Raw genomic sequence first — 19,030 nt, 5'->3', positions numbered from 1 at the left:
CCCGCATAGGGACTTCTGGGTGCTCAGAGAAGTCCCTGTATTTCTTTAAAACTCATCCAAATAGACACCACAAGTTGTGGCAGTTCCACCCAGTGCCTTATGACCAAAGACAGGAAATGTGAGGCTCAATTCAAACAGTCACTCCCAAACTTGACAAAACCAAAATTATATCCCTTCCTGAAATGGCCCTCAGGGTAGGCTGAGGTACATACTACACAGCAAAACCAGATACTCAAGAGACAAAAGAAATATCATTTGGTTCAAACACTCATTATTTTCTTAATCCAGACATAAAATTTGGGCATTTAGTGTAGGTCTTCACACACTAATGTTTACCACTTATTTTAGGAAACAAAACTTTGGGAGCATGGCAACACCCACTTATTAACTATTGTCTATACTTTCAAGAGTGGAGCAGAATGGAGTCCTTCCTTCAAAACCCATTTGGTATACAAAACCAAAAATGTTTACTATCTAGCGTATTAGAAAAAGAAAAAATAAAGTTTTCCAGTCTCTAATTTAATGGAATTGGACCATTAGTTCTCTAAAACTGAGTTTGGAAATCAAAGAACTCAAAGTCATGTTTTTAGGAAGTATCTTCAGAAAGATATATTGTCCATCTGTCCGTGTGATATGATTACAGCTGTGTGAAACTGTGAGTTGATGGGAGCTCTGTGTATAACAACCCCTACTGCAGCTGGACATGGACTATCTGTCTTTTCACTCTGTATGTGATCCTTACATAAGCTTGTAGTTTAAAAAGCCTGAGGCAGGGGTTAAATATTCCAGTTAAATGTCTAGACCCCATTTCACTCTCATATTATGGAATTAAATCCAAGTGACCAATGGACCTGAAGGTAGAAAAGACTTTGCAAAGAAATGGATTCTAGCAGTCAGAAAAGAATGTAAACAGTTCTGACAGGAAGAGCCTGAAGTGATTAATTAGATTTGTCACTAGAGCTCAGTGATTTACTGAACACTGGCTGAACTTCACAGAATCAAGGTAAACACAAACAAAGCCTCAAATTGTTGATATTTTTGTAACTATCCACAGTGTTTAGGGAAACACACCTAAATATCAGTGGCTCACATAGGTGTTCTTAGTCAGCTAGTGCTTTTCATATTGTATTTAGAGACACAGATCCATGGAGAAACACAGAGGTACAGTAAGGGCCCAGGACCAGAAACGGCCACATCATTTCCACACATGGCCTCACCTATCCACAAAGGACACTGGGAAATGAAGTATAATGAACATGGGTCCTAAGTACATAGGCAAGGTCTCCCACACTCCTGTCAAATTAGGAAACTGGGCTGGAGAGAAGGCTTAAGGTACTTGTCTGCAAAGCCTAAAGAGCCAGATTCAATTCCCCATTACCAATGTAAGTCAGATGCACTAGGTGGCCCATGCATCTGGAGTTCACTTGCAGCGGCTAGAGGCCCTAGCATGCCCGTTTTCTCTATATATGCTTCCCCCACTCAAATAAATAAATAAAATATTTTTAAAAAGAAATAAAAGTATAAAACCTGATTAAAATTAAAATTAAAGTTCACTCTGCTTAAAGAAACATGCAAGCAATTCTCCATGTAGTTAAATCAAGAAACATCCCTAGAAAGTATGCTAATATTAAATTAGGCAAGGATGAAATTTTACTATGCTCACTCTAGACATTTCACCCCACAAGCCTGTGATGTGCACACCCACATACCACCCTTCTCCAAACTGGACAACTCACAATATACTCTTCAGTGCATTACATTTAGTCACAGAATTTGTCCCTTTTAGCTAATGCTAGCCATGCTGGTAGATCTGCCACTAGTGAATCAACATGAAAAACTGTGGCCACCAACAAATCAGCCGTGGGGTCACTGCAACCATCTCTTTTGTGCTGTCCAAGGCTACAGACCCTGCCAGCTTAATAGAGATGCTCTTCGCTTAGCCTCTTGTGCTCTTCGTAATTAATCGAAGTTTAATGCTTCAACAAGGTCCTAAGCAGATTACTGCAGCCTTATCTTTTAGTGTCAGGATATCTGTTTACTTCAGCTGAACAAAACACTTATGTTCCCCTGATGGACCAGGGCCAGGCTTGCTGTAGGCTCAACAGGGCATTATGAAACAGGACATGAAAGTATATCACTGTGGCACAGCAGGTGGCCTTGGATGGTGGTGGCTAAAAACTAGTATATTAAATGACACCTCTGCTAGCCTAACAGCACAGAAAGAGGAAGTATACAGACTAGACTTTCTCTTTCCCTGAGACCTTGACACACCTTCAAAAGGAATTAAAGCCCAGTTCCCCAGCTTCCGGTTCCTCTGTTGTTAGTATGGAGTGGCTGGGACCCTACAAGCATGTGCATTGAGAGCAGGCACTGGCTTCCTATTCTCTGGCAGGGCATGTAGGGAACCACCAGTTCCCCTCACATGTTGTTGATGCAGGATTTGGGGGTTCATTAGGAGTCCCCCAGAAATTATAGAATAGTACCCCCAAGTTTGGGGTTCTGTCCTACCTTTAATAAAGAATTAATAGGAGAGAAAGCATGCTTGCTGGCAATAGGCAGCCCCTGAGGACGTGCTCCCTGGGGGCAGGGAGGCCTGGTTAAAGCCTGCTCACTGGGAGAAGGTAGACACAGGTGAACCCACATCCAGCCTCAGATGCCTCTGCTGACTGACACCAAGACATGCTTCAAGCCTCCTCCACATTCCCATGCTCCTGCCCCATTTCCTCCTCTGACCAGTGTGCCCACACCAGCCACCTCAACTGACCCACTGTCAGGCCTGATATGTGGAGCCCAGCTCAACCATTACCCTCTCCCCCAGTGCCTACCTCCCTGGACATGCATCTACCCACCATCTCCTTGGCACATTGCTCCTGTCCAAGATGGGGAACACAGGAGTATCTGGCAAGTATATCAGGGCACCTTCACAATCTGCTCAGCAGGGATAAAGTGGGGGAAGATGGATAAATGCTAGTAGACTTGAGCCCCATAGGCAAGGCATGATTATGGCATCAGGCTGAAGAGATTATAGACCTCCAAACCAGCTCTCATACCACCAACCAGCCCAGAGCTGCTGACTCACTTGCAACACCCTCCACAACCTGCTCACTTGTGGTTATGACTCTATTCCCACTCCAATCTAGTTCAAATCTTAAACACAACACTCACTATAAGTACAAATATTAGCTTCCTCCTTAATAAAATAAGACTAATAAAATAAGACTCAAGAAGGGTAGATTCCCCAGTGCAAAAACAAAACAAAACAAAAAAGGCAAATAGATATTTCCACCAGGTTTCCTAGACCCACAATAAATGCCTCCAATGAAAACATAGAGGAGACAACAGAACATAAATCTCAAGATGAAAGTACAATAAGATTATTACATAAACTCAATGAGACCTTCAACAAGAGAACTACAAAACTTGAAGCACAAACAAGCAATCACATAAATGAAATGCAGAGAGACTTTGACAATAGGCTTAACTTAATAGAGGAAAACCAGAGAGAGCTCTCTAAAGAGAGATAAACAAATTTACTGACGATGAGTCCACAAATAGAGGATATCAACAACCAGCTGATTAGGATTAATGAAGGCATGATTAGATGTAAGAATAAATTCCAGAAAGCATCAAAAAAACAAGAACTTGAGCTGAAATTGTACCTCAAAAAAGAGATGGACAGGAGGCAACAAAACACAACAGAAAACAAAAATCAAATAGAGTCTTTAGAAACCTCTCTAGAAGCCCTCACTAACAAAGTCAATAATGTGATGGACAGAACCTCTGAACTGGAAGATAGGATAGAAGAAATTGATTGGAAGTCCAGAAACTTTGGTAAGTTCGAAAGATCATCTGAACAGAATATGAAGGAATCATGGGATACCAAACATCTGGATCATATGTTTTCCAGAAGCAGAAGAACTTCAGTCCAAAGACACAAAGAACATATCCAACAAAATTATTAAAGAAAATTTTCTCAGTCTCACAAAAGAGAGTCCCATTCAGATACAACCTCACAGAACACCAAACATATAGGGCCAAAGAAGAAACTCTCCAAGATACAAGATAGTTTAGTTTTAACCAATGGAAACAGACAGTGCTGAAATCAGCAAGAGAGAAACAACTCATTATATACAAAGATAATTTCATCAGAGTTACCTCAGATGACTCATTGAAAACCCTGAAAACCGGGCTGCCGAGATGGCTTACCAGTTAAGCACTTACCTGTGAAGCCTAAGGACCCTGGTTCAAGGCTCAATTCCCCAGGACCCATGTTAGCCAGATGCACAAGGGGGCGTACGTGTCTGGAGTTCATTTGCAGTGGCTGGAAGCCCTGATGTGCCCATTCTCTCTCTCCTCCTCCTTCTTCTCCTCTTCTTCCTCCTGCTCTTCCTCTTCTCTGTCTGCCATTCTCAAATAAATAAATAAAATTAAACAAAAAAATTTTTAAAAAAGAAAACCCTGAAAACCAAAAGGGCATAGACTTGAGTACTTCAAAGCCTAAAAAAATTATGGCTTTCAAACCAAACTACTGCACCCAGTGAAAGTATCCCTCATAATATATGGAGAAAGGCTCCATTCACCAGGAATTTCCATGACAAAAGCCAGCTCTATGATTATATGAACACAAAGCCAAACCTACAGATAATACTTAAGGAAATATTCCACACAGAAGAGTTGAACAACCAACATCAAGGACCTATAAGAGGATGTACATGATAAAAAAAAAAAAAAAAAAACAGAGCAGGCATGAAAATGTACAAAGAATCAAACCTCATAAACCCTCCAGCATGGCAAAGACTAAGTCAAACCTCATATTTATAACTTTAAATATTTATAAACTGAATTCACCCATAAAAAGACACAAGTTAACAGGGTGAATCGGAAAAAATAAACCCTTCCATCTGCTGTCTTCAAGAAACCCACCTCACCATTAAAGATAAACACCACCTCAGGGTAAAAAGTTGGGAAATTATATTGCAAGGAAATGGAAATAAGAAACAAGAAGGGGGCTGGAGAGATGGCTTAGCGGTTAAGTGCTTGCCTGTGAAGCCTAAGGACCCTGGTTTGAGGCTCGGTTCCCCAGGTCCCACGTTAGCCAGATGCACAAGGGGGCGCACACGTCTGGAGTTCGTTTGCAGAGGCTGGAGGCCCTGGAGCACCCATTCTCTCTCTCTCCCTCTACCTGTCTTTCTCTCTGTGTCTGTTGCTCTCAAATAAATAAATAAATAAAATTTTTAAATATATTTAAAAAAAAAAGAAACAAGAAGGTGTGGCTATATTAATACCTGACAAAATAGACTTCAAACCAAAAGAAATTTAAAAATGACAAAGAAGACCACTTTTACTAACCAAGGGAATGATCCAACAAGAGAAAATCATTATATGCACCCCACACAGGTGCATTATATTTTATAAAGCAAAATTTACTTGACAACAAATCAGAAGTAAATCCTAATACCACCAGAGTAGGGGACTTCAGTGCCTCACTATCATTATTAGATCATTCAAGCAGAAAATCCACAAGGAAATAATAGATCTTAACAACACCATAGATCAATTAGACCTAACATACATCTACAGAACATTCCACCAACTTTCTACAGAATACACATTCATCTCAGCAGCCCATGGAACCTTCTCCAAAATAGATCATATATTAGGACATAAAACATGCCTCCACAAGTTCAGAAAAATTGACATTACTTCCCATATCATATCAGACCACAATGCTTTAAAGATAGAAATTACACCAGCTCCTGGAGACTAAAAAACATACTATTCAACAATGAATGGGTTACTGAAGAAATAAAAAAGGAAATTGTAAAATTCTAGAACTGAATGATAATAAGAACACATCATACCAAAACTTATGGGACACAATGAAGGCAGCCCTAAGGGGAAAAATTCATAGCATTGAATGCCTTCATAACAAAGACAGAGAGATCTCAAATTAATAACTTAACAATCCGCCTCAAAGCATTGCAAAAACAAGAACAATCCAACCCTAAGAGTTCCAAATCAAAGGAAATAATTAAGATCATAGCAGAAATTAATGAAATGGAAAGAAAGAAAACAACTAAGAAAATTAACAAAACTAAGAGCTGGTTCTTTGAAAATATAAACAAGGCTGATAAACTGGCTAATTTGATTAAATGAAAAAAAAGAGAATATTCAAATTAACAAAATTAGAAATAAAAAGGAAGAGGTCACAACGGACATCAATAAAATTGGAAGAATCATCAGGATATATTTCTAAAAACTTTACTGCACAAAATTGAATAACCTCGAGGAAATGAAAAAATTCCTATATACATACCACCTACCAAAACTAATTTCAGAACAGATAACTCTCCTGATCAAAACTATTACATCAATCAAGATTAAAACTTTAATCAAAAATGTCCCCAGAAGGAAAAGTTTGATGGATCCTTAGCCAGATTCTACCAGGCCTTCATCAGAGAACTGAATGCACTTCTTCTTAAGCTGTTTCCATAAAATGCAGGACAGGGAATGTTCCCAAATTCCTTTGAAGTGAGCATCACCCTAATACCAAAACCAGACAGAGAAACAACAAAAAAGAAAACTATAGGCCTATATCCCTGATGAACCTAGATTCAACGATCATGAACAAAATCCTTGTGAACCAAATTCAACAACACATCAAAAGCATTATTCATCTTGATCAAGCAGTCTTCATCCCAGGGTTACAGGGATGGTTCAACATATACAAATTAACAAAATACACCACATAAGTAAATGTAAACACAAGAACCACATGATGATTTCAATAGACACAGAGAAGGCTGCTGACAAAATACAACATCACCTTATAATAAAAACACTGTAGGGACTAAGCATGGAGGGTTTATATCTCATCATAATAAATGCTATATACCAAGCACTTAAAGTGCAAATCATACTTAATGGGGAAAGACTTCAGAAGTTCCCATTAAGAATGGGAACAAGACAGGGGTGCCCACTCTCACCACTGCTCTTCAACATAGTACTAGAGTCCTAGCCCAAGACAGAAGAAAGATACAAAAGGGATTCAAATTAGAAATGAAGAAGCCAAACTAGCCCCAGTTGCAGATGACATGATCCTCAAGGGACAGAAAAGAGGGATAGAAATGTTTTCAGAAGGGGGATAGGAGGGCAGGGGAGATACACACAAAACTAAATTGAAAATGAATTGGTTCCATAGAAACCTTTCTCCTGGATAGCAGAATAAAAGATATGACTCTCAACAGGACTATGCAGGGATCATCTGGTAAGAAGGGCCCTGGAGAGAGCAGAATGAAGCCTACCTCTAAAACATTTGGTTCTTGCTTATAACTCCCAGCACCAGAACTGGTTACAATCCACACGAGCTGTTCATCAGAGAAACATACATGGTCCCCTAAACAAAACGAGCTTCTGTCAAAACACTTAATTACCTGCCTGAGGTGAAAAGTAAGACCTATTGCTAAAGTCACTACATGCTGCTGACACAGAACATCAAGAGATCCAATCTGGAAGAAAGACAGTTCCCAGATGGTCTGCCCATATATTTCTGGAAAGTGCTACATGGGCTTCTGGGGGAAAATGGCCAATAACATTATGTGCTGGGGTGGGGGCGTGCTATACAACAGTAACTAGCATGACAAGATGTACACACCTCTGCATTAGTGGCACCCAGCCTAGGAGGGTAAACAATGACTCTTGGGTTGGCTAAAAGATCTGCTCAGTGGCAAGGAACCCATAGCTCGGACTAAGGACTGAGTGAAAATCCTATGGAGACCAAGATTGACAAATCCTGCCCCCATCACCTCCTATAAGAACATAATTTAATGATACTATCATTTTTTATTTACTTGGGCTTAGAACAAAACTCATATTTTCCTGCTTCCTCCTTTTGGAATGCTACATTGCACTCATATAATTGGTTAACTTGGATCAAGACTAATTCAGTGAGGTTAGGTAACTCCCAGATGCCCAGGAGGGCCACAGAATGTGACCAAAACATCAGAAACAATACCCAGAAATGTGCAGCTATGCTATCCTGGCTAGACTCAACATCTTCATCACATGGCCTAATTACAGCTTGAACAGAGAGGCCTAGAATGCCAGGCCTCTGGGAAGAAAGTGCAATCACCTTCCCTGCAACCTTATGGGAGTGAATCCCACACTACCCTCCCATCTTCAGAACACTAATGCTCAACTTAATGTCTTGGTAGAAACATAAGAAAGAGGTTGAGATGTGGTGCATCTATACATTAAGCACACTAGGTTATCAGCACCCATTCTTGCTCCACATCTTGTACACCTTACTTGCTTAGAATTGCCTCTAGTAACTGCTCTGGCCAGTGTGTTGGAGGAAGTACCATCTTTTATACTCTCTCTCTTTGTCTGAATGAAGCTGGGCTTTAGTTGGGTATTGGTCACATCTTTGACACGGTCATGTTAACACAGCATTGAATCTGGTATCTGGAAGCAACAATTAAATTATCTCTCTGAAGACAGAGGACCTACTAGTCTTTCAAATGTACTGAACACTGGTCACATTAACCACCTGCTCAATACAGAGGGCAGAGCAGGTGTTGCCCTGGGTTGAATGGCTAGCAGACATGGGAGAACATTCTCAGCAAAGTTGGTGACTGTTAACTTGTTTTCGTTACTTTCAACCATGACCTTAAAGAGGTGAGTGAACCAGAGTATAGCTGTCAGTCTCCATAAAAAAAGGAGAGGAATACTTCTTTGTTACACAAAGTTCTTTCTGTCTGTAGCCTGCAAACTTAGCTTCTCTGATTCCCACAACAGGGATTACTGCCTATTTGCAAAAGCCAAGTTTCTCAATGATGATTGTTAGAGCTAGGATGAACCAGGTCTGATTCGTAGATATGTCTGAGTCCCGCCTTTCTTCACCATGGGAAAAGAGGCATAACTAGAGGCGAGAAGAACCATGGCTCCTTGACTGCACTGCTGAGCTACTTCCCTACTCTCCAAACTTCCAAATTCTCTCCAGAAATCAATCACCCACATTTGGCTAGCCCTATTCTTATACATAATTCACAGTTGGCTGCTGAAGAGCAATAAGAATGACAAATGTCCAAAACTCATCTTATGAAATGCTCCTCATGCACTTCTATCTTCCCCAGGTGCTTTGCCTATTAGATCCTTTTTGGATATTAGCAATAGACGTGCAAGTAACCTGCCAGTTCTGCTGTCATCCCTCATGAACTCACTGTACTTGAGACTATAGCAAATCTTCAGCCCCTCAGCACACTTACCAGGAAGCTTGTACATGGTTGCTGCAGATAAAAGAGGAACACACGGAAATTGCATTAGCCACAGAATCAAAAATGGTACAATGTCGCCACTTGGCAGGTTCAACCCCTAAGCTGCATGAAATAACTCTGGAGCTATTCCTCAATTTTAAGGTTTTTTCTGCAAAAAAAAATAATAATAATCTTTGTGCTGTCTCTGACTAGGAGGTAGTAGAAGGTAAGTCCCTTAGAAACCATAAAATATTACAAAGAGTACTATTTTGATTAACCATGTGAGAAATTTCACAGAATATCGAATTAAACTGACATATCAAATAACAGTAATTTAGAAAACATTACCAGCTATACAACTCCTATTATAGGTATAATGATCAGATATAGTACTGAAAGATATTATGAATATAATTTCTACTTAATTTTCAATGCTGAAACACAAGCAGAAGATAGTAGTTCAGGAAGCAGAAATAATATGTGTTACTTATTTTGTCATAACATAATATTTTCTCTATAATTGCATGGTCAATGTTTACTGGGTGATTATACAACTTTTCACATAGTTGCCTGAACCCAATAAAATAAAGGAAAAGCAGTTATCTTGATTTTTCCCAGAGGATAGATTGGACAAAGATTAACTTTCTGGTCATCTTCCCTACTGGCTTACTTAGCCCTGAAAACTGCTCATCTTTCAAACCCATAAGTAGCTTCTAGAATACAGCTTTCATTTGTGAACTCCAGATTTCTAAATCAACCCTTAAAAGAAAGGGGCTAAATTTTTTTCTGAAGTTTCTTTCTACCTGCCTACACTCACAAATATGGAGCCACATTTTTCAAGACAAATAATAAAGTTTGCATTCTAAACTTGTTAGACAATGCAATTGAAGAGGAAGAACAAAGACTGCATGTCTACCTCCAATTCTCAAATCCCCAAGTTCTGAAAAGACTTACATATTATGACTTGAAAGTTGTCTCGCAGTTTATGGTAAAAAAGATGCCTTAAAAATCTTGTGTGTTTTTGTTATTTAGCTTTGCAATGTAAAATAACCTTGTTAATTCACTGGGGTTTACTAAGGGATGCTGAAGCCATAATTTACTTTCAGTCTCATCTGCATAATAAGAAAATCAAGTTGCTTCAACAAAACACCTAAGGATCTGAAATATTTTCAATCAGAACTGTGTCATCATTATCAATTTATGGCAGAGTGATTGTTTTTATATATGTGGTGAAATTTACTAGCCTTGAATTCAGGAAGCTATCTGCTAACCTGGAGGTACTTTCAGAATTCTAGAACTGAAGTAACTAAATTCAAATTAATAAAGCTGAAAAAAATCTATTTGAGGAAGGGGAGCTCAGACAAGAAAATACCTTGGTTCTATGCAGCTGTAAACAGCTGTTATGCATAGGATTCTTGAGTTAGAATGGGGAAAAGATTTAATTACTTGAGCTTAAGTGGGAATTACCATTACAGCTTTCTATACTTAATATATCTATGTATTTTATTATCACCCTAGGTGTTTCTATTTATGAAATGGGCAAGATAAAACAATTAAATATTGGTTGGATATATAGCATACTGGAATATATGATTCCATTTTTATTGTCAAAGTAAGGAGAAATTATCTGTATAGAATTTATGGCCAATAATGGAATTTCTTTCATGTAAAAAAGCAAAAATTGGTATTGGTCTTAGAACTACTTATACATTTATTGAAGATACGTGCTTAAACAGAGTAAAGCTATTCCTAAACCAATCATTTCACATAATTAACAGAGCAGAACTGAAGATCCATCCAACCATGCATCACCTGAATTCATGTAGTACATTACTCATGTTCTATCTATTTTCAAAATGAAATATGGCCAAGTAAGAAATCCTTGTGTACACATACATAGGTACACATGTGAGGTGGGGAAAAGGAAGATAGTTGATTAGAAGATGTACTTGTACTTGTGAATAGCATAAAGAATAAAGGCAGAAGAGAAACATGGTTTATAAATCCTGTGTTTCACTAAAATATTTTACAACATGAAAATTAGCTATCAAATGAGTTAATAGGAGAACATGAGCAATCATCCAGCACAGACCAGGTCATTTAGTAAATCATCCATCCATTCATTCATTCATTCATTCATCCATTCATACACTCAACCATTCATCCACTCATTCATTCAGTCATCTACTTACTCATTCACACATTAATTCACTCATTCACCCATCCACTCATTCATCTATCAAATCAGTCACTCATTTATGCATTCATTCACTCACTCATTCATTCACTCACTCATCCAGTCATCTATCCATTCATCTACTCATTCATCTATCCTCTCATTCAACCAATACTTATGTGTAACTTACTACAAGTTACTAGTTCATTCATCCATTTGCTCAACACTTACATGGCCCTTACTATGAGCCAAATGCTATGCTGCTAAATGAGAATTGGAAATCTGAATAAATTTGTCAACTGGCCTTTTAGAAAAGAAAATTGAAAATGTTAATAGTTAGAAGTCAAGTATAGGTTTATCAAAGACCCAGAGATATGGTGTTTCTCCTGTCTTTTTTCTTATTAATTTTATTTATTTATTTATTTTTTTACTTTGAAACAAATCAAAGATGGAGGTTGAACCTTGATTCTGTGAAGACATGTCCAACTAGAGCTAATGTGTTACAGATGCAGATGTGGGCATTTCTAGAACTCTGACTTGGCCCGCCAAAGGAAGGTCTGTTAGAAGGAATCGATGCTTAGCACACAGCCAACCTCTCTTAGAAGAGGTCTCAAGATTGACATTCCCAATCTTTTCTTTAAGTTATTACTTTGAATTATTGCTTGAAATATCAACTTACTTTAGATAACAGACAACAGAAATGGAGGTGTGATTTGAAGGACTCCTACCAGAAATATGTTTCCTGCCAAGTTCCAATGCACCTGAAACATTAAGCTCTACTGTCAGAGATTCATTGTTCTGGGATAGAAATCATGTTCTCCGAGCATCCTTTCTGATACTTCCACTGTGGTCCTTATTATGCATGGCTTATTTGCCTTTCTTTACTAGATGAGAGCATATTTTGCTTCCTTTCCATAACTCCAGGACCTAGCACAGGACCAAGCACATAGCCAGCATTCATGAATACTTGCATGATGAATAATGCCATTTCCAAGCAGGCAACTCTTCATCAGATGGCAGAGAGCCATCCATAGTCTCCAAAGACAATATGAATATTGTTTAACCTGACACATCCTCTTCTTAATGGGTAACTATGAGTATTCCACTCAACAACGCCATACTGCCCTCAGGAAGGGGCATGAGATCAGTTTGGACTTTCAAACAAATTTGTCATTAAATCCCTAAAGCTGACAACACAGCATGTGAAAAATGCTACTTTTTCCTAGAGATGTTAAGGCAAGGCACTACCAATCATTTGTTTCTACCATACAACAATCAGCACACAACTCACTCTGTATTTTCACAAGCCCCCTGGAAGTTTATCCACCAAATAAACCCCTGACCACTACATCAGCCACCTGTGAAATGAAGCAATTTGTTCAGATTGCCTTAGAGTTAGACAAGAGAGAAAGAGCCAGCAAGCCAAAAATAGAGGTATCATTCATCCCTTGGCTTGGTGAAAATGAAGACATCTTATTAAAAGAGAATTTTTAAATTTAGATCCTAAAGCCAACTTAAAATAGTTAGGTGTATATTCAACAAATAAAAAGCTGCAGACAGAAAACAATTAAGAGCCCCTTTTTCACAGGGTTCAATAATGTGAAGGAACTCCCATTGGTTTTAAACACCTATGAGTGAAAAATTTGAGAGGAAAAAAGAAATGTACAAGAAACATTTAAATGGGGTAAAAACATTCAAAAAGAAGTATCAGATAGATATTTTGTCAATCATTCATTTAAAATATGTCACAATATTTTAAACATATTTAAGAGGTAAAAATTACTATTCTTTTATGCTATTGTTTGTTGGTGTTGTTTTTGGTTTTTTGAGGTAGGGTCTCACTCTAGCTCATGATGACCTGGAATTCACTATGTATGCTCAGTGTGGCTTCTAACTCATGGTAATCTTTCCACCTCTGCCTCCCAAGTGCTAGGATTAAAGGTATGCACCACCATGTCTGGCTCAAGAATTACTAGTCTTATTGCCAGAGAAAAAAAAAAAAAAAACTAATGAAATTAGAAATGTCTTAAGGGATATCTCTGGCTTTCTCCACTAAATGATCTTATGGCACAGGGAAGTAATTTCTAGGTCTTTCAGATAAATTATAATTCTACCCTCCTGATTGCAAAACAATAATGTTAAGCTATGTCCTGGCTTATAAATTTTAGGGAATATCTGTTAATTCCCTTCATGATAAATAAATATTTTATTTTATTTTATTTTATGTAAATAAGTACTTTATCTACCTCACTATATTTACTTACCAAATCATCCCAGGACAGTTATTTTTATTAAATTACCACTGTTCATTGAAGACCCACAGTAGTAACCAGAAACATTATAGTTATTCCTTTCTTAGATGGTATGTTTTCTCTTATTGACAAAATGTCTCATGTTTCATTTGGTTTTAAGGCATCTATCTCTAAGTCTTCAGAATGTTCCAATGTAGCTGTTATATATTTCTTAACTTTATTTTCTTCTTTGTGAACAGAGATATAGTTTTCTTTCTTAAAAATAATGAGATAAAGAACTTCATTTAAAAATTTACATAATCCCTTCTTACCACCCTCTTTCTTCCTCATCCCCCCCTTACTGACCTCCATTTCTTCACTACTATTTCCTCTTCTATTTTAATGTATTCTAACTTTTTTTTTTTTTTGCCTTCCTCCATAATCCATGAGAACCTGTTGGTAGACCAAATACATGATGGTTTTATACAAGTAACAACAGTTTCTGTGAAGTCATGAGTGCAATGACTACTGTATGTCTGGACAGCTGCATTTCAAAGAATTCATCCTTTGGCTCTTACATTCATTCTGCCATCTCTTCCACTATAGTCTATGAACCCTTGGAGAATGTGATAGAGATGTCTCATTCAGGGCTGAACACTCAACTGTCACTTCCTCTTAGCACTTTGACAAGTTTGGAGTCTTCCCAGCAGTCATGGCTATCTGAGAAGAAAAATTTCTCTACCCAAAAGTGGGAGCAACATAAATATATGGGCATAAACCTAAGCAACCTGGTGGGTGTAATATATCCATTTAGCCAAAAACAACTCCTCCAGCTAGAGTCTGTGACCTTTCCAGTGAAGGGTTTTGACTAAGTTTTCAGTATAAGGCATGAATTCCCTCCCATGGAATAGGCTTCAAATTTATTCTGAGAGAAGTTGTTTACCCCCATAACAGACATGCCACTATTACACTATTGGGCCCATTTTTGCCTGAGTGCCTAGTTAGATAGTTTTTAGGGGCCACTGATGGTTAAGGTTGCTAATGACTTTTCTCCTCCAGCAGGCTGCATAGCTCTTTCCAACACTAGAGACAGCTAGTCAGCAGGGAAAAGGCTTCCAGCTCAGTTCTAGCTTGATTTTTAGCCAACCTACATTAGAAGCATGTGGTGTTGGTAACAATAGGGTCTTTTCATCTACTTCTGTTGGACAACCAAGAGCCATGGTAACAGCCTATACTGTTTGAGGGACCTCAGGGACTATCCTGACCAACAACTCACTGGGAAGTATCCCACTCTGGCATTTAAACTTTTTCTGTAACAACCCATGGCCTCTGGGAACATCATTGTCCACACCCATAGGGTACATCTGCCCAAACACTATTTTCAATCATGTATTGTTAATTAACTAAGAAAACGATTGCCATATAGCTTATTCATACCATCCTTGATTTTGTTTAACCCACCTCTCACTCATCCTCCCCTCCATTCCCTACCCTGACCCCATTTAGATTATTCTACCCCAGTATTCCATCCTTCTACTTACATATATACATACATATATACATACATACATACATATATATTAGTCCTTCACCTTAAGCCCTTCCCTCTTCTCCCTCTTCCCTCATGGCACTTTCTAGATTCCTGGCCTCAACTATCGACTTTTATTCCATATGTTTTTATCAAACCATACTAGTTGAACAGAGTAATTAGTTTCACTATGACATTTGCATACATGCACATAATGTACTTTAATCGTATTCACCCTGCCTATAATTTTAGATCAAATATCAACTTCCTCTTTCCATTCCTAACCTCCACCCAATTTGCCCTTCTTGTTCCCACGCTGTGTGGTCACTCCCAGAGCCTGCTGTGCAAGCTTATTAGGACTCACTGCCTATGCTATTCCCATTCTTCTGTAGATCCTATGTTTTTTCTCAGGCTTGTGGTATCATTCTGGTGACAAATATTCTCCTACTGCTTTCCCATACAGGTGCCTCAGAGGCAAATTTTTGGAGTCTAGACATACAAGACTATATCTTCATTCTACCCTCATATTGAATTGATATCTATTACTCATGTAAAATTCAAGATGTAAATATTTGTTTTTCTTTTTCTGCCCTCTCAGGAGTGGTTAAAACATCAAGAACACATCTTTTCATTCAAAACCCTGTGCAAGTTATTCAATCCCATTATCTTTTTCTTCATGGTCTATTTTTTCTCATATCATTTCAACTGGGCTTCCTTTGCCATCATTCTAATAAGCCAATTTTAGAATGACCAGAAAAGCCCTTCCAGGGTCAAATCCAATATTCTTTCATGTAGCAATATAGTAGTTGTATTTTTTTAATGTTTTTTACTTTTTATTTATTGGAGAGAGAGAGAGCACACCATGGCCTCCAACCACTGCAAACAAGCTCCAGACACATGCACCACTTTGAGATCCAGATTTACATGGGTCCTGAGGAATTGATGCTGAGTCCTTTGGCTTTTGAGGCAAGCACCTTAACCACTATGACATCTCTCCAGCTGAATAATCTTAATAACCCGTATGGTTTTTCACTGATTGCTCAGTAACATTTGACATTTTCAAATCCTTCTTAAAAATATTTTATGTTTCCTTAAAAAACACTATCTCACTATTTCCTTCCTAACCTACCAGCCATCCTTCTCCATCACTCCTCCCTTTCTCCTATCATTTCCCTTTACTTGGCCTTCAGTCTTCTTTCTTCTGCTCTCCTTCCTCAGTGCTCAGCCCAGGTCCATGACGGACAAGCCTCCTGTGCTGATGGCTCTGGCCTTGAGCTCCAAACTCATATATCGAACGTCTTAGGCTTACAGTGTCTGAAAGGAGCTCTTGACATTCTGTACCATGCTGGTTCCTTCTGCTGGGCTGTATCATGCCACAGCAGAAAAGTGACCACTCAGTTCCTTAGGTGCCAAATCGAGAGGTCTTCTTTGACTCTACACTTTTCTTCACACTTAGCATATAGTAAACTAGTAAAAGGTGCTTGTTCTATTCGTCCTGCAGGCATTTCCAAAAGAAATTACCGTTTATTTTCTGTCATTCCCACAGTCTCCTCCCTTTCCTGGGTTCACCGGTTGGCCAGTGGCAAGCAATGGCAGGCTTCTAGTCAGGCTCTACTTCTCACTGGAGGGCTGAGCATCTAGCTCCACTTCTTGACATTACCCACGCAGTGATAAGGTAGGCAACAGCCCATCACTTTTACTGATTTGGGGGTAGCCTCACCCTATTTGGGGATAGCCTGCACAAATTAACTACCCATATTCAAGAGTAAGCTGGCACCCATTTTCCAGGTGGGATATGAACTAAAATCAGTTCTATTTTCTTATGGCCTTGCCTCATCTCAGTGTAATCTGCATAAGAGCAGGGACTTAAGTGCCTAGAACCTGCATTTAAAATAAATATATTCTAAATTAAGAAAATGCTGAAGTACTTCTCCAAAACAACATGCCACTGGGATCTTATACTGCTGAAACACAATTATGATAAAATTCAGAATGTTACAAGACTCATAAAAATATTTGAGGTTTTATAGTGAATCTGGAGTAACTAGCATAAAATCATCAAAATAAAAATTTGGATAACAAATGTAAAATAAATTAATTAAAAATAAGCAAAAAACTCAAATGATCTGAATGTAAAGAAAACACCTTTTGAAGGTCATTTTATTCCATTAATTTAGGTATTAACTTCAAGTTATTTTTTAAACTTTATTTTATCTATAAAATACATGCTTTCATTAAATGCATCATTACTTTTATGACCCTTGTAATCAATCTCTTTCTTCCCCTTCTAAATATGAGAAACAAATAAGACAGACACAAACATTTATATTGATGAGCTTTTAAAACTACATGGGAGATGCTTCAGGGGAAAGGAATTAAAGATAGTTTTGTGATAAAATCTACATTCAGAATAGAACTTAACTAACTTAAAGAGGCAAAGACATGTCATAGCTCAGGAAATGCTCAATCCACAGTAAAATGGACCCAGAACAGGATTTGAGTAAAATAAGAACAGATGAATAATTAAGGTCTGCTTTAAGAGACTAAACTCTTCAAAAACGGAACTGTGACCATGGGATTTTCTCTCCCTTGAAGTGCAGGGACTTTTAGAAGCAACAACACAGATTGCAATTCAAAGGCGAGATGGCTGCACCTGCTTCACAGCCTGGCTCTGTTTGACATACACAAGTTTCTTGTTTCACTTTCTTTGGTTTCCTAATCTGAATTTGTTACAATACTCAAAAACTGGACCTTTTCTCATAAAAATCTGGAACTGTGACATCTCTGAGATTCCTGGGGAGCCAGGGTCAGCTCCAGCTGAGCAGAGAATGCCGGTGAGTCACACACAGGCAGCCCCCCTCGCCCCGCCCCGCCCCCGCCCCCTCCAGGCCCTCTCAGCCTCGTACTCAGCTGCTCTGACTTAAACCTGGTGCCTGATGCATTAAAGATCAGTGTTTGCACACACTGCAGCCAAGCAGCTCACTTCTCTTCATGTTTACCAAGATCTTATAAACTCAAATCAGGATTACTTCTGCTTTCATATTAGATGAGGCCTGGGATCTCTAGATTGTGGGTTATGGCCAGTGTTTTTGTTGTTGTTGTTGTTTATTTTATTTATTTGTTTATTTATTTGAGAGCGACAGACAGAGGGAGAAAGAGGCAGAGAGAGAGAATGGGTGCGCCAGGGCCTCCAGCCACTGCAAACAAACTCGAGACTAGTGTGACTCCTTGTGCATCTGGCTAATGTGGGTCCTGAAGCATTAAGCCTCGAACCAAACACAAGACCTCCTCTGACCACCGCGCTACATGGAGAAGAGGTAGGAGGGGCACGGGGCTGCAGTGTAAACGCTCATTCTGTACCTCAACATGCGTGCCCCAGCCTCCCAGCATCCTACTGCCTTTTGCTATAAGGAAACAAGGCACTGCTCATGCAGATTCAAGAGAATTGTTTTATCACTAGGATATATATCATGTAATTTTCAAAGCACATATCCAAAATGTTAAGTGCTTCTAACTCTAGGCTTCATATACCAAGTGCCTTTAATGAAAGATCATGTGATTTTCCTCATAGTCACAAATATTCACTTTTCTGCTCAGAAATACAATCTGATGCCAGTATTCGTAGGACAAACCCTTGACATTTGAAACAAACCTTCTTAAAAGCTGAAGACTAATTCTCATAACAACCCCATTTATTTTCACATTAATTGGTAGGTAGTTGACTTTAAAAACTGGCTTTAAACCCACACAGAAATTGAATTTTAAAATGGTTTAATGGAATTAATGCATATAATTTACAATCCTTGCAAAAGCTTGTCTCTTGTAGTCCCATTTTTACCTC

Source organism: Jaculus jaculus, chromosome 7 (assembly GCF_020740685.1).
Source record: "Jaculus jaculus isolate mJacJac1 chromosome 7, mJacJac1.mat.Y.cur, whole genome shotgun sequence".
Classification (NCBI taxonomy): Eukaryota; Metazoa; Chordata; class Mammalia; order Rodentia; family Dipodidae; genus Jaculus; species Jaculus jaculus.
The sequence above is the reverse complement of the archived record's forward strand: the minus strand, read 5'-3'. Positions refer to the sequence as shown.